We start from the raw sequence: 14,961 nt of genomic DNA on the forward strand, positions 1-14,961 counted from the left end.
TGTTTAGACAAATGTCCTAATTAATATTAGGAATTTAAATTGTTGTTTGATTGAAAATAAGTAGACTAATATATGATTACTTACCCCCAAGGAAGCAGGTTCTCCACCACTGGCAGCAATTTTGTTTTCTGATCAGGCTGACGAAACGATGAAAGATAGCCTGAACCAAATCATGTGATCTAGATGCTAATACCAGACAAGACTTTTGATAAATGCCAACTTGATTAGCGAAAACCTCCCAGCACACCCCTTACAGGATGTTAAAGAGTGTGTATCTCCTGGTGCACGTTGCCTGTTTAAGGGTTTTTAAGGGTGGCAGCTTCATGACACTTTCTCCAGTCTGACCCTCACTTGGAACACAATCAGACATACTGGGACATGTGGGAAAGGATCACAGTGTTCATACTGTACATATCTGAGAACATCCACAGGAAGACACTTTATCATTTACATGTTGATTCTGTCTTTCAAAGTCAGATTCTTACTGGAATCCATGTTATACACTGTATGCTGACACGTAGAAATAATCCCATTCTGCTTGTAAGCAGCTCTTAACAGAAACCAGCATGACTGCACTGTTATTACTGTATTGCATGAAAGCAGCTGAATGATTGTGCTGTAAACACTGAGAACAAGCTGCAGATGTGGCTGTTGTGTTACTTTTGCTTCACAGTCAGTGTAGACAACATACAAAACAGCTTCAAAGACACTTCCAGGAATCCTGCTTCTGTTTTCATTTACATCTCATACAGCATTCATACAACCCATGTTTGCCACCATTGCCTGGGCTCTATGAACATGTGCTGCATATTATTTACAGTTCAGATCAGAAAGCTGAAAAAGAGAGCAAAACAGCACACGTGATGACTGCTGACTGACAACAGAGCACCACTGCTTCTGACATCACAAGAAGTGATGTCATCACTGATTATGACTTCACAGTTTTGCATGACATCACAGTGGAAACATGACATCAGAGGACATGACATCACTGTAGTTTCTAAAAGCCTGAAAGACAAAGCGCCTGAAAAACAACACGTACTTAAAAAGTCATTTAGACAAATGCTAAAAAACAACAAGCAAAACGAGTCAAAGCAGAATATCCTCTCCTGCCCTTCTGTGGGGTGACCACAGTAACAGAGCTACAGGCTATTTAAGCAAAGAAAAACACCTGAGTTCAGCCATTTAGCTTTTCAATTCCTCCTTCTGTAGCTCATCAAACATAATCAAGTCAGCCTTTTACAAGAGGCAATATTACTAAAAAACACAATATGCACAGTGTTACAACTTTCAACAGATACAAAATAATGAACAATATTTCCGTCCAGGAACTGAACATGTTTTAATCTAACTGTGGCACAGTCAATAAATACTTCTACAAGAGGGAATATTGCTAAACGAAAAGTCAGAATCTTAAATTAAGAGTTCCTTATATGGTCTGATAAGTTATATTATTTTAACTTCCAAATTGCGCGCTATGCGTCACACACAGTCCATTCGCTGAACAGGCGACTGTTATAAATTGGCTTTATTCTTAGACTTTATGTATTCATATTCTGTAGTTCTCTAGATAATCTATCTTCCTAGTTTGTACGTTACACTCTGCTCATACAACGCAATGTATGTCCAACACTTTAAGATGACGTAGCGGGATAAAATAACTGGGTCAGATAAAGCGTCTCTTAGGACAGATAGGTCTGGTGCAGTAGATGCACGCCTGAAACAACACTCACACACACACATCGCTTATCACATCCAAAGAACATGACAAAGACGGTGGATGGCCTGCTCACATCATGAGTAAATATTCAATGATGTAGGTACAACCTCTGAGATAAAGGTGAACATAAATATGAAATGTTTCCGGATCTCGGGACTTGGTCGGACGGATTTCATGCGAGAACTCTGTCACCCAATGCCTGCGAATACAGCCTCCTCACTTCACTCTTTGGTAGACCTATGCAGCATTGGCTAAAGAAGGTTACGTGGTTGAAATAGGGAAAATCGTGCCTATGTTATTCTTCCTTGGCACATATCAGTGGTAGCGTAGTCTGAAGGATGTATTTGGGAATTTTTACAGGGGCACAACGCATGTTTACAGAGGGACGTGCCCCGGTAAAAAGTGTCTGGTGACGTGCCTGCATTAGATTACCAAAATTATGACTATGCTATATACACCTTACTTCAAAAGTACACTCCTTCGGGTTAGTAAAATTATTGCACCTTGTGCAAACCTCTGTGCCAGTGAGGATGCAGAGATTACATGAATTTCGGAAATAAATCACATAAAACATTTCCTGAGGTGGATCCAGTTCCTGCTCTTTATTCTTTCATCAGTTTTATGAACCATGTGGTGCTGTGGCTTAGTTGGCCAAAGTGCCTGTCTTGTAAACAGGAGATCCTGGGTTCAAATCCCAGCAGTACCTGTGCTCCATCAGAGCAAGCTATTACTTAGCATGAGAATATGTTGTTATCAGGGTTCTACTGAATGCTTTGCATTGTTGCTCTTCATCAAATGATGGACCTTTCAATGAGCATCATGGTTATTATGAGTCTGTTCTTTGGTCAGACTTCATAAAAATGTTTTTAGAAGTCACAGTTAGTTTTGGGAGAGTCTCTGGAGCTCATTTCCTGAAATGGATCCAGTTCCTGCTCTTTATTCTTTCATCAGTTTTATGAACCATGTGGCGCTGTGGCTTAGTTGGTCAAAGTGCCTGTCTAGTAAACAGGAGATCCTGGGTTCCAATCCCAGCAGTGCCTTACATATGTCAACATGGTGCCATAACTGTTTACAGCAGTGCTTCAGGAGTGCTGGACTTCCTAAACAGTCTGTACTTGGAGGCACTTCATCTCATGCTTTTAACTATTCTTTAGGTCCAAAAGATTGAACTGGGACTATATCCAATCTTTACACATATAGAGATTAATTGAATAACATCAAGCCCTGATTTATGCAGAGATCACATGAATATTGGAAATAAATCACAAAAACCACTTCCTGAGGTGGATCCAGTTCCTGCTCTTTATTCTTTCATCAGTTTTATGAACCATGTGGTGCTGTGGCTTAGTTGGTCAAAGTGCCTGTCTTGTAAACAGGAGATCCTGGGTTCAAATCCCAGCAGTGCCTGTGGGCCTTCAGAGCAAGCTATGACTTAGCATATAAAACAGCTTATCAGCTTTCTACTAAATCCTTTTAGCTGGTCCACTTAATGAAAGTGCGTATAAATAGCACACAGCTGTTAAAATTGGCTTTGTTCTTAGACATTATGCTCAGTATTTTTCCATATGACCTAAAGTGATCCAGGAGTAGAAAGACAAAACAATTAGGAAAGCCTGGGAAAGCAAGGGCAGATTCACACACACACATTATTTGGATTACTCAGAGACATTATTTGGGTTAGTACGATTCATATCCAATCACATTTGATCAACAAGGGATCCACCGTGGGAAACTATGAGACATATATACAAATTGTAACCGGAAATAGGGCACTCTGTCTGACGGATTCCTGCGAGAGTTTTGTCAGACTGAGACCAGCGCTGAAATACTGCACTTGTTGCCATACCAATAAAGACTTTCATTTTCACTTGAATTCCGGTCCGTTCTTGAGCTTTCAACTAAAAGAACCGAATCTAACAAGTGGTGCACGTGACCCGTGGTTGGAAAGCTCAGAGAGAGACCACCGTGCGACCGACCCCGTGCGAGGGAGGACGGCTCGAGGTGATAGGAGGGACAGCTTTTTTCAGACAATCAGGTGCCAGAAAAAAGGTGAGTAGAACCACTAAATGTGAAATTTCTGCATATTGAATAACCTAAATGAAGTTGTCTGAATTAAGTTGTCCTCTGGTCATGATAACTTGAGTGTTAATGTACTGTCTGTGTGTTTGAATTGAATGGTGACACGTCCAATATAAAAACACATACACACAGGGAAAGTATATAAGTGTCATGTCAAGTGAATTCGGAAAAAAAGACAAGTTAAATTCATTTTATAAATGAAGATCCCAGTTGTGGAACTTGTCTTCAAAAAAATTTTTTGTCCGTGCACTTTTGGTAAGTGATAGGAAGTAGTTTATAAAAGCCCATCCTGAATGGGTTAACTAATTAGAATTCCGACACGGAAAGTTTCTCCTCTGATGAGAGTTAGAACGTGGGATTGAAACTTCCGGGGTTCGAAGAAGTCTGTAAAACCGAAATATAGTCGGGTTGACAAGAATCAATTTATACTTGAAGGACACTAAGGGTCAGATTTTTTAATTTTCATGCAACTGTGGGGGGATTCGCCGCTCAAAGATATTTGATTGCGCCAGCAGATCTCGAGTGGTTTCTGTTCAATATTGGGGTTGGTATAGATAAAAAGGGGGAAGAACAAGTGGCTGCGCGTGTTATACGGGTCGTTTTGTTCGGGGAAAACAGTATTTTTATGGTGTGACCCAGAGTTTTGGAATAAACAAATGCTTTGATAAGTGGGGGTTTCTTCACTACTTTCGGCATTTGGGCAACTACGTCTTCCATATACTTTGATTAACACGTGTATAACGTTTGAATATGTCACAAAAATTGAATGACGACTTGAAAAAATGCAAATCCGGCTCGCTGGGGTCGGTGCTGGTTGACACATTAGAAAGATGGAAGAAAAAGGTGTCGATGAGTGAGGAAAAACGAGCAACGGATAGGTTTGTGGATTGGACCACAGAGATGCAGTCTAGGGGGATGTTTGGGTCGGTTGCAGATGTGCCGCCTAAGCTTATAATGTTGGCAGTTTTTGCAAAGCAAGCGAAGATCAGTAAGGAACAGGCAGAACAGAAATGTCAGGGAGCAGGGATAATGCAGAGAGTCAGAGCAGACACAGAATTAACAAGAGCGTCAATTTTTCTTGCAGATTGTGAATGTTTTCTTGGGGAATTAAAATTTACTATTCAAACGCGGTCTTCTGCACTTATGCGAGATAAAAACCCAGAAAAAATTATTTTCCAGTGAGCCATGATAATGAAGAGCATAATACACCTCCAAGCACAGCTCCGACTGAGGAGCAGAGCAGCGTTTCGCTTCTGCATTCTCCTCCCCCTTATGCTGAAGCTGGCATGCTATTGGATGCCACACAAAGGCAGATGCCTCAGACCGCGCCCACAGATGCAGGCGTGTTGTCTGACCCTAGTGTAGGGAGCAAAGTAGTAGTTATTAAAAATGGCTTACTGCAAACTGCACCCTTTCCAGGGGACTCGGACTGCCAAACCCAGGCAGCAGAATATCTAAATGCAACAGCGCAAAACAGTACCCAATTAACCACTAGTACTATATTAGAATCACCCGCCTCCAGACAGTCAGATGACACATTCGGATCACTGAATACGCGATCGTACGCAACACCCTCTGCAACATGTGTTGGTCCATTAGTGCATGATTTAACAGCTTTGCTGCACAGACAAACACTTGGTGAGGGAATGAATCAAACTAACCAATCAGAAAATTACGATCTCCCCCGCCCTCAAAATAATGGTAATATTCATGCATGCACTGACACCCGTCAGTTCAGGGAAGCGGTGGAAGCATCACTTTTTCCCTCTGGACAAAATATGTTGAGAAAACTTGTTGGATTAACAAACTTAACGTATGACTTGTGGGCGGCCCATGTCACTCAATACATTGATAATGAAATCGAAGAACGAGAACAAGAAAAAGCAGAATTAGTTTCCCTTCAGGCACAAGTGGCAAAATTACAGCTTAAACACGAGGGACAAAGTAAACCAAAATAAGGCTCAAATTAAACAGATGTCTCAGCAGACTCCTCCTCGTGCTGTACAACCACAATATCCAGCTTCTTCATATGGGTTATACCCAGAACAGAGCGGACCTCCGTTCAGAACTAATAAAAGAGGAAAACCCCGGCGACGCTTCAACAGTAGAAGAAATGACATGTGTTATCTCTGCAAACGATATGGCCATTGGGCCTCTGACTGTCGCGAGGTTCCCTACTCAGTGCAATCAGGAGATGGGACGCGACCATATAAGTATAATAAATACCCCCACAGTGCTCCTGGGGAGGCAGTTGCTTCTCAACAGGCTCCCCAACAGGACCTGCATCAGGATTCTGGGTATGATGCCCCAGGCTCCCGTCAAATGCCCCAATAGGGAGGCACAGAAATAACGACGGGTGACTCATTGTGTTGTGATGACTTGTTTCTTAACCGGCTGGTTATTAATTAGTGGCCGAACGTACATGTGTATGATCGACTCAGGACAGAGTTATTCCACACTTTGTCACTCTGTCAACACCTGTTTCATGTTTGTGGAACTTTATTGCTTTTGATTGTTCATTTCTTCTTTCATCCTCTTGCCCGATGAATCAAAACAAACGAGAGAATAAGAATCAAGCACATGCATATTACAGAAAGAAAAAGTTGATATATGATATATTTGATCCCAAATGTTATTGACATAAGTTAATAATTGTTTTTCAGCATCAACGCACTAATAAGAGACCTGTAAGAAAAAATTAACAGATTTGGAGGCTTGGCCTGAGGCCTGAAGTTACTAACTAAAGATCAGCTGTGCAGCATAATTACAGGAATAAAGAATAATGAATATGATGAAAAGCCTCAAACGCTTTTTGAGCCATAATATTCCCAATTTAATTTTATAGTTGTTCTCTTTATCATAAATGCGCACACCCTAAGATTGTCTTTTCTCAACCCTGCTCCCTTTTTTTTTCTCTCTCATTCCGCCCTGAGAGTGAGAACAATCCAAACAGACTCTGGGTGATCATTGCCCTGAAATTATAATGATATACTGATTATAATAGGGGTTTAGCTTTGGACTAGACCAAATAGTATTGATTCATCCATCTATTTTAACATGCATATGATTAGGAAAGACACCAAAGTATATAGATAAACTGAAAACAGCTTTACAGTGAGAAAATCACAGAGATGAGATAAGAAACAATAAATCCAGGAAGAATAGTGTTTGAGACATTCATACAAATTGTTGCTAAAATAAGATTTAACAGCTCTCTTAAAGAGCTATAGTCAAATACACAAGCAGAGTGTTTAGGAGATTTGCTCCTTTAATTAAAATATAATCTGAAAAAATGTTCTACAAAGTGAAACTTTATGATTCCACCTGAAACAGGACTGAGATCAGGCAGTCAGACCATGACATAAGTTAAAAAAACAGGTTTTAGGATTTAATATCACGGCCAGACAGTCAGATGTCAAACAATTTGATATCATCTTAAAGTTATTAAAGCTTAGCCTTTGTTGTTAGTAGGAGATATTAACTTGACTTTAAAATTTTAGCTGCTCTAAATTTCCTCTGCCTCAGGGCATCAATTCAATAGTCAATAGTTATCACCAATATTTAGACTCAAACTAAATCATTTAACTATTTAACTTCAGCACATCTATGAAACAATTAATATGCTAACTTAATAAAGCAGAAAAGTGCTTCATATAAGTTTAAATAAATTAGGGCATTGGAAGAATACAGAAAGGACAGCTGCAGCAAAGACTGAGCCATAACAAGGCAAGTCAAGGTTTGTTTTTATGGCACATTTAAAAACAGTGAGCAGAGTGGAGCTTGGTGAAAGCCAAAACAAAATCTATTTCTAGAATCTTGATTAATACTCCTGATATAGAAGGGTTTTTGCTAACGCATCAAAATTATTTTCTAAATGTGCTCATTTGCAGAGTTGTAATCAGTGACTTATGAAGGTCTTAACCCTCTCGGAAAGAGTTTCTGTTCCGAGTAAAATGATGAAATAGTCCTGATTTGAAAGTGTAGCTTAAGCATTAGAATTATGTTTACTATTTCCATGCCTGTGCAATGAAGACTTGCTTGCTGCTTTAATTGCAATGATGAACAGCTTACACATGAGCTTACATAATAACACATGAAGTCACATCAAAAGGGGGATGACAGATATCTCCTAACTGGTTGTGCTACATCTCAAAAGGTAAGTGGCTCTTGCAGTTTGGGGGGTGGCTGCTAAAGTCTTGCTACTGCTAATACAGAGTTTTGTCATACTGAGACCAACGCTGAAATACTGCACTTATTGCCATATCAATAAAGACTTCATTTTCACCTGAATTACTCCGGTCTGTTCTTGAGCCTCCTAAGAACCGTATCTAACACTGGAGAAGGTGGGAATTGGCCAGGAGTTAGGCTTCACTGGAAGTCCGAGCAAAATAGGAAATAAGTGAACGGAATGTACACTCTAATACACAGTCAGTATTGTGAAGTGTTACCTAAAGTCCTCTGTCATTGTACAGAGACGCTATGATTTGCTTGTACAGCACCTTAAAAAAGAAACCTCACTGTTGTCTATATTCATAGACACACCCAGCCTCGCTTTCAATATAACACAAGCACTCACATTCTATAATTGCCATCAGCAAATTATATGAAAATAATATAAAACATCTTATAAGAAGAAAAAAAAAAGACGGTTGTTGCTCTTGTTTATTTTGTTTTAAGGTTAGTAGATGTGCAATGTTCAGCTGTCAGAAATGAAAGGCTAGCCTAATCTTTTGTCATATTTGGCTGTGATCACTTTTTTGTAGCCTATCATAATTTATATAGGCTATGACGTTCTCCCAAACAACCAGCTGTTGTAGTTTCACTTAACTAAAATAAATGCAGTCTACTACCTACAATGGGTGTATAAAAAGCGGAAAATATGTTTGATATTAAATTAGCACGCTACTTTTATTTTGGCGTTACTTCCGCTTCCGGTCTAACCTGGTTCTCACGCAGATGGATGTTTCTCATCCATCTGGAATTTTGTCGGTTGCCTAGCTGTTCTCTGCTGTGAGTAGGCGGGGGTTGTATTCAAAAACCTCTCGAACCTGATTGGAGAATTCAATGTGTGTGTCACGTACTACTTCGACCAATCATATCGAAAGCGGACGTGACGCGTTGGAGCGCGACCAGTCTCTCGGTCTGTGGTGGAAAATAAACAAAACACAACAGCAGCGAGCAAAGCAGGAGCTAGCAGCAGCTAATCTGTTAACACCCCGCCCCACGATTGTGATTGGATCTAGGCATAGAGGCGGGCCCGTTTATGGGGTAACTGAAGACCAGATCCTCGTGCGAGCTCACGAAGTGTAACGAAGATGCATGAAGCACGAAGGGTCTGCGTGAGAGCCAGTCTACTTCCGGTCTGCCCGCCATCATGTTCGAATGTAAGAAACGAAAAATGAAAAAGTAATTTCCAAAAAACAAATTTTGTCCGTTATTTGATTTTGGTTTTTCGTTTTTTTAGGAAGACAGAAAAATCCGTTTTTGGTTTAAAACGAAAAATGGAAAAAGGACAGCTATTTCCGTTTTTTCATTTTTTCGTTTTGACAGAAAAACGGAAAAAGGAAAGCTATTTCCGTTTTTCGTTTTTTCGTTTTGACAGAAAAACGGATTATACTTTGGTACCCGGACCCGACAGCCAATCAGAGTAGCCTGAAGACTTTTGATCCTGCGACAGCCAATAAGAGCAGCCTGAAGACCTTTGATCCTGCGACAGCCAATCAGAGCAGCCTGAAGACCTTTAATCCTGCGACAGCCAATCAGAGCAGCCTGAAGATGTTTGATCCTGCGACAGCCAATCAGAGCAGCCTGAAGACCTTTGATCCTGCGACAGCCAATCAGAGCAGCCTGAAGATGTTTGATCCTGCGACAGCCAATCAGAGCAGCCTGAAGACCTTTGATCCTGCGACAGCCAATCAGAGCAGCCTTAAAGACGTTTGATCCTGCGACAGCCAATCAGAGCAGCCTGAAGACGTATGATTCTGCGACAGCCAATCAGAGCAGCCTGAAGACGTTTGATCCTGCGACAGCCAATCAGAGCAGCCTGAAGACGTTTGATTCTGCGACAGCCAATCAGAGCAGCCTGAAGACGTTTGATTCTGCGACAGCCAATCAGAGCAGCCTGAAGATGTTTGATCCTGCGACAGCCAATCAGAGCAGCCTGAAGACGTTTGATTTTGCGACAGCCAATCAGAGCAGCCTGAAGACCTTTGATCCTGCGACAGCCAATGAGAGCAGCCTGAAGACGTTTGATTCTGCGACAGCCAATCAGAGCAGCCTGAAGACGTTTGATCCTGCGACAGCCAATCAGAGCAGCCTGAAGACGTTTGATTCTGCTACAGCCAATCACATGATGACGTGATTAGTTAATTGAAAATCTTTTCTTTTTTGGTTCATAATTGTTAAAGTTTTCTTTTTGTGGTTATTCTGTTAGTTAGTTAGTTAAGTTAGTTATAGTTATGAAAGGGAATGTTTGAATTGCTACCAGTGTGTGTGCGTGTTATATAGTTCTGTTGAGATTGTGTTTTGAATAAAGTGTTTGTAGTTGTTTGTACTATTTTGTTTACTGGGTACTCCTTTGGTTCCTGAGTTGTGCGTTTGGGTTCAAGTGCTAGTTCTATTAGATAAACACATGCCACACAGACATGAGTTGTTTTGTTTTAACACATTCAAACCATTAAAATGGTCCTCCACTTTGTCCGCACACCTGCAACATTTTGGCTCCAAAGGAGCAAAATGCAAGGTCACATTACAGGGTCTGACATGTTCACTCTTAACTGTAGGCTATGTCAGGGTGTATTTTACTGTAATCTCCAGCAATCCTGACATGGGCCCAACAGTGAGGAGGACCACCACATTGTCCAGATTGAACAATCTAGACACCAAACTGCTGAAGACCTTGTATTGAGAGCCCGCTGGGACCTGCACTGAGGCAGACAGGAAGAGGCTTCAGTGGGTAATCAAAGCAGTAGTAGTATTAGCTAAATGAAGGAACAACATGAACTTGAACGTGAATAAGAAAAATCAGTGGAACTCTGTTATTTTATGTCAGGGACACTTTGTTTTGTCCATTTCTCAACATATTCTTATTCCCAATCATACAAGGCTGTAAGACAAACATAATAAATCCCTGGAATAAGGGTGAAGCTTGTCCGCTGACATGTATACATACACAACCGCCATGAGCAAAAAGCAAAAGTTGGGGTATTTTTGCTTATTACATGGTAAGTGTCGCGGCGAGTTATGCTGTAAGACTGGAGAAGGTGGGAATTGGCCAGGAGTTAGGCTTCACTGGAAGTCCGAGCAAAATAGGAAATAAGTGAACGGAATGTACACTCTAATACACAGTCAGTATTGTGAAGTGTTACCTAAAGTCCTCTGTCATTGTACAGAGACGCTATAATTTGCTTGTACAGCACCTTAAAAAAGAAACCTCACTGTTGTCTATATTCATAGACACACCCAGCCTCGCTTTCAATATAACACAAGCACTCACATTCTATAATTGCCATCAGCAAATTATATGAAAATAATATAAAACATCTTATAAGAAGAAAAAAAAAAGACGGTTGTTGCTCTTGTTTATTTTGTTTTAAGGTTAGTAGATGTGCAATGTTCAGCTGTCAGAAATGAAAGGCTAGCCTAATCTTTTGTCATATTTGGCTGTGTTCACTTTTTTGTAGCCTATCATAATTTATATAGGCTATGACGTTCTCCCAAACAACCAGCTGTTGTAGTTTCACTTAACTAAAATAAATGCAGTCTACTACCTACAATGGGTGTATAAAAAGCGGAAAATATGTTTGATATTAAATTAGCACGCTACTTTTATTTTGGCATTACTTCCGCTTCCGGTCTAACCTGGTTCTCACGCAGATGGATGTTTCTCATCCATCTGGAATTTTGTCGGTTGCCTAGCTGTTCTCTGCTGTGAGTAGGCGGGGGTTGTATTCAAAAACCTCTCGAACCTGATTGGAGAATTCAATGTGTGTGTCACGTACTACTTCGACCAATCATATCGAAAGCGGACGTGACGCGTTGGAGCGCGACCAGTCTCTCGGTCTGTGGTGGAAAATAAACAAAACACAACAGCAGCGAGCAAAGCAGGAGCTAGCAGCAGCTAATCTGTTAACACCCCGCCCCACGATTGTGATTGGATCTAGGCATAGAGGCGGGCCCGTTTATGGGGTAACTGAAGACTTCGGGCTCAACAAGGCGCGCCCAGATCCTCGTGCGAGCTCACGAAGTGTAACGAAGATGCATGAAGCACGAAGGGTCTGCGTGAGAGCCAGTCTACTTCCGGTCTGCCCGCCATCATGTTCGAATGTAAGAAACGAAAAATGAAAAAGTAATTTCCAAAAAACAAATTTTGTCCGTTATTTGATTTTGGTTTTTCGTTTTTTTAGGAAGACAGAAAAATCCGTTTTTGGTTTAAAACGAAAAATGGAAAAAGGACAGCTATTTCCGTTTTTTCATTTTTTCGTTTTGACAGAAAAACGGAAAAAGGAAAGCTATTTCCGTTTTTCGTTTTTTCGTTTTGACAGAAAAACGGATTATACTTTGGTACCCGGACCCGACAGCCAATCAGAGTAGCCTGAAGACTTTTGATCCTGCGACAGCCAATAAGAGCAGCCTGAAGACCTTTGATCCTGCGACAGCCAATCAGAGCAGCCTGAAGACCTTTAATCCTGCGACAGCCAATCAGAGCAGCCTGAAGATGTTTGATCCTGCGACAGCCAATCAGAGCAGCCTGAAGACCTTTGATCCTGCGACAGCCAATCAGAGCAGCCTTAAAGACGTTTGATCCTGCGACAGCCAATCAGAGCAGCCTGAAGACGTATGATTCTGCGACAGCCAATCAGAGCAGCCTGAAGACGTTTGATCCTGCGACAGCCAATCAGAGCAGCCTGAAGACGTTTGATTCTGCGACAGCCAATCAGAGCAGCCTGAAGACGTTTGATTCTGCGACAGCCAATCAGAGCAGCCTGAAGATGTTTGATCCTGCGACAGCCAATCAGAGCAGCCTGAAGACGTTTGATTCTGCGACAGCCAATCAGAGCAGCCTGAAGACCTTTGATCCTGCGACAGCCAATCAGAGCAGCCTGAAGACGTTTGATTCTGCGACAGCCAATCAGAGCAGCCTGAAGATGTTTGATCCTGCGACAGCCAATCAGAGCAGCCTGAAGACGTTTGATTCTGCTACAGCCAATCACATGATGACGTGATTAGTTAACTGAAAATCTTTTCTTTTTTGGTTCATAATTGTTAAAGTTTTCTTTTTGTGGTTATTCTGTTAGTTAGTTAGTTAAGTTAGTTATAGTTATGAAAGGGAATGTTTGAATTGCTACCAGTGTGTGTGCGTGTTATATAGTTCTGTTGAGATTGTGTTTTGAATAAAGTGTTTGTAGTTGTTTGTACTATTTTGTTTACTGGGTACTCCTTTGGTTCCTGAGTTGTGCGTTTGGGTTCAAGTGCTAGTTCTATTAGATAAACACATGCCACACAGACATGAGTTGTTTTGTTTTAACACATTCAAACCATTAAAATGGTACTCCACTTTGTCCGCACACCTGCAACATTTTGGCTCCAAAGGAGCAAAATGCAAGGTCACATTACAGGGTCTGACATGTTCACTCTTAACTGTAGGCTATGTCAGGGTGTATTTTACTGTAATCTCCAGCAATCCTGACATGGGCCCAACAGTGAGGAGGACCACCACATTGTCCAGATTGAACAATCTAGACACCAAACTGCTGAAGACCTTGTATTGAGAGCCCGCTGGGACCTGCACTGAGGCAGACAGGAAGAGGCTTCAGTGGGTAATCAAAGCAGTAGTAGTATTAGCTAAATGAAGGAACAACATGAACTTGAACGTGAATAAGAAAAATCAGTGGAACTCTGTTATTTTATGTCAGGGACACTTTGTTTTGTCCATTTCTCAACATATTCTTATTCCGAATCATACAAGGCTGTAAGACAAACATAATAAATCCCTGGAATAAGGGTGAAGCTTGTCCGCTGACATGTATACATACACAACCGCCATGAGCAAAGAGCAAAAGTTGGGGTAGTTTATTACATGGTAAGTGTCGCGGCGAGTTATGCTGTAAGACTGGAGAAGGTGGGAATTGGCCAGGAGTTAGGCTACACTGAAAGTCCGGGCAAAGTAGGAAATAAGTGAACGGAATGTACACTCTAATACACAGTCAGTATTGTGAAGTGTTACCTAAAGTCCTCTGTCATTGTACAGAGACGCTATGATTTGCTTGTACAGCACCTTAAAAAAGAAACCTCACTGTTGTCTATATTCATAGACACACCCAGCCTCGCTTTCAATATAACACAAGCACTCACATTCTATAATTGCCATCAGCAAATTATATGAAAATAATATAAAACATCTTATAAGAAGAAAAAAATAAGACGGTTGTTGCTCTCGTTTATTTTGTTTTAAGGTTAGTAGATGTGCAATGTTCAGCTGTCAGAAATGAAAGGCTAGCCTAATCTTTTGTCATATTTGGCTGTGATCACGTTTTTGTAGCCTATCATAATTTACATAGGCTATGACGTTCTCCCAAACAACCAGCTGTTGTAGTTTCACTTAACTAAAATAAATGCAGTCTACTACATACAATGGGTGTATAAAAAGCGGAAAATATGTTTGATATTAAATTAGCACGCTACTTTTATTTTGGCGTTACTTCCGCTTCCGGTCTAACCTGGTTCTCACGCAGATGGATGTTTCTCATCCATCTGGAATTTTGTCGGTTGCCTAGCTGTTCTCTGCTGTGAGTAGGCGGGGGTTGTATTCAAAAACCTCTCGAACCTGATTGGAGAATTCAATGTGTGTGTCACGTACTACTTCGACCAATCATATCGAAAGCGGACGTGACGCGTTGGAGCGCGACCAGTCTCTCGGTCTGTGGTGGAAAATAAACAAAACACAACAGCAGCGAGCAAAGCAGGAGCTAGCAGCAGCTAATCTGTTAACACCCCGCCCCAAGATTGTGATTGGGTCTAGGCATAGAGGCGGGCCCGTTTATGGGGTAACCGAAGACTTCGGGCTCAACAAGGCGCGCCCAGACCCTCGTGCGAGCTCACGAAGTGTAACGAAGATGCACGAAGCGTCTGCGTGAGAGCCAGGCTACTTCCGGTCTGCCCGC

The 14,961-nt window shown here is 41.3% G+C and overlaps 3 non-coding genes across 3 annotated transcripts; all 3 read left to right on the plus strand.

The window, feature by feature from the left end:
* Positions 1–2,352: 2,352 nt before the first annotated feature.
* Positions 2,353–2,426, plus strand: trnat-ugu (transfer RNA threonine (anticodon UGU)). The gene has a single exon. It is a non-coding gene; the product is annotated as a tRNA-Thr (tRNA).
* Positions 2,427–2,686: 260 nt separating this feature from the next.
* trnat-agu (transfer RNA threonine (anticodon AGU)) lies at positions 2,687–2,760 on the plus strand. Its single transcript has one exon. It is a non-coding gene; the product is annotated as a tRNA-Thr (tRNA).
* Positions 2,761–3,053: 293 nt separating this feature from the next.
* Positions 3,054–3,127, plus strand: trnat-ugu (transfer RNA threonine (anticodon UGU)). The gene has a single exon. It is a non-coding gene; the product is annotated as a tRNA-Thr (tRNA).
* Positions 3,128–14,961: the final 11,834 nt, after the last annotated feature.

Source organism: Odontesthes bonariensis, chromosome 11, assembly GCF_027942865.1.
Source record: "Odontesthes bonariensis isolate fOdoBon6 chromosome 11, fOdoBon6.hap1, whole genome shotgun sequence".
Lineage (NCBI taxonomy): Eukaryota > Metazoa > Chordata > Actinopteri > Atheriniformes > Atherinopsidae > Odontesthes > Odontesthes bonariensis.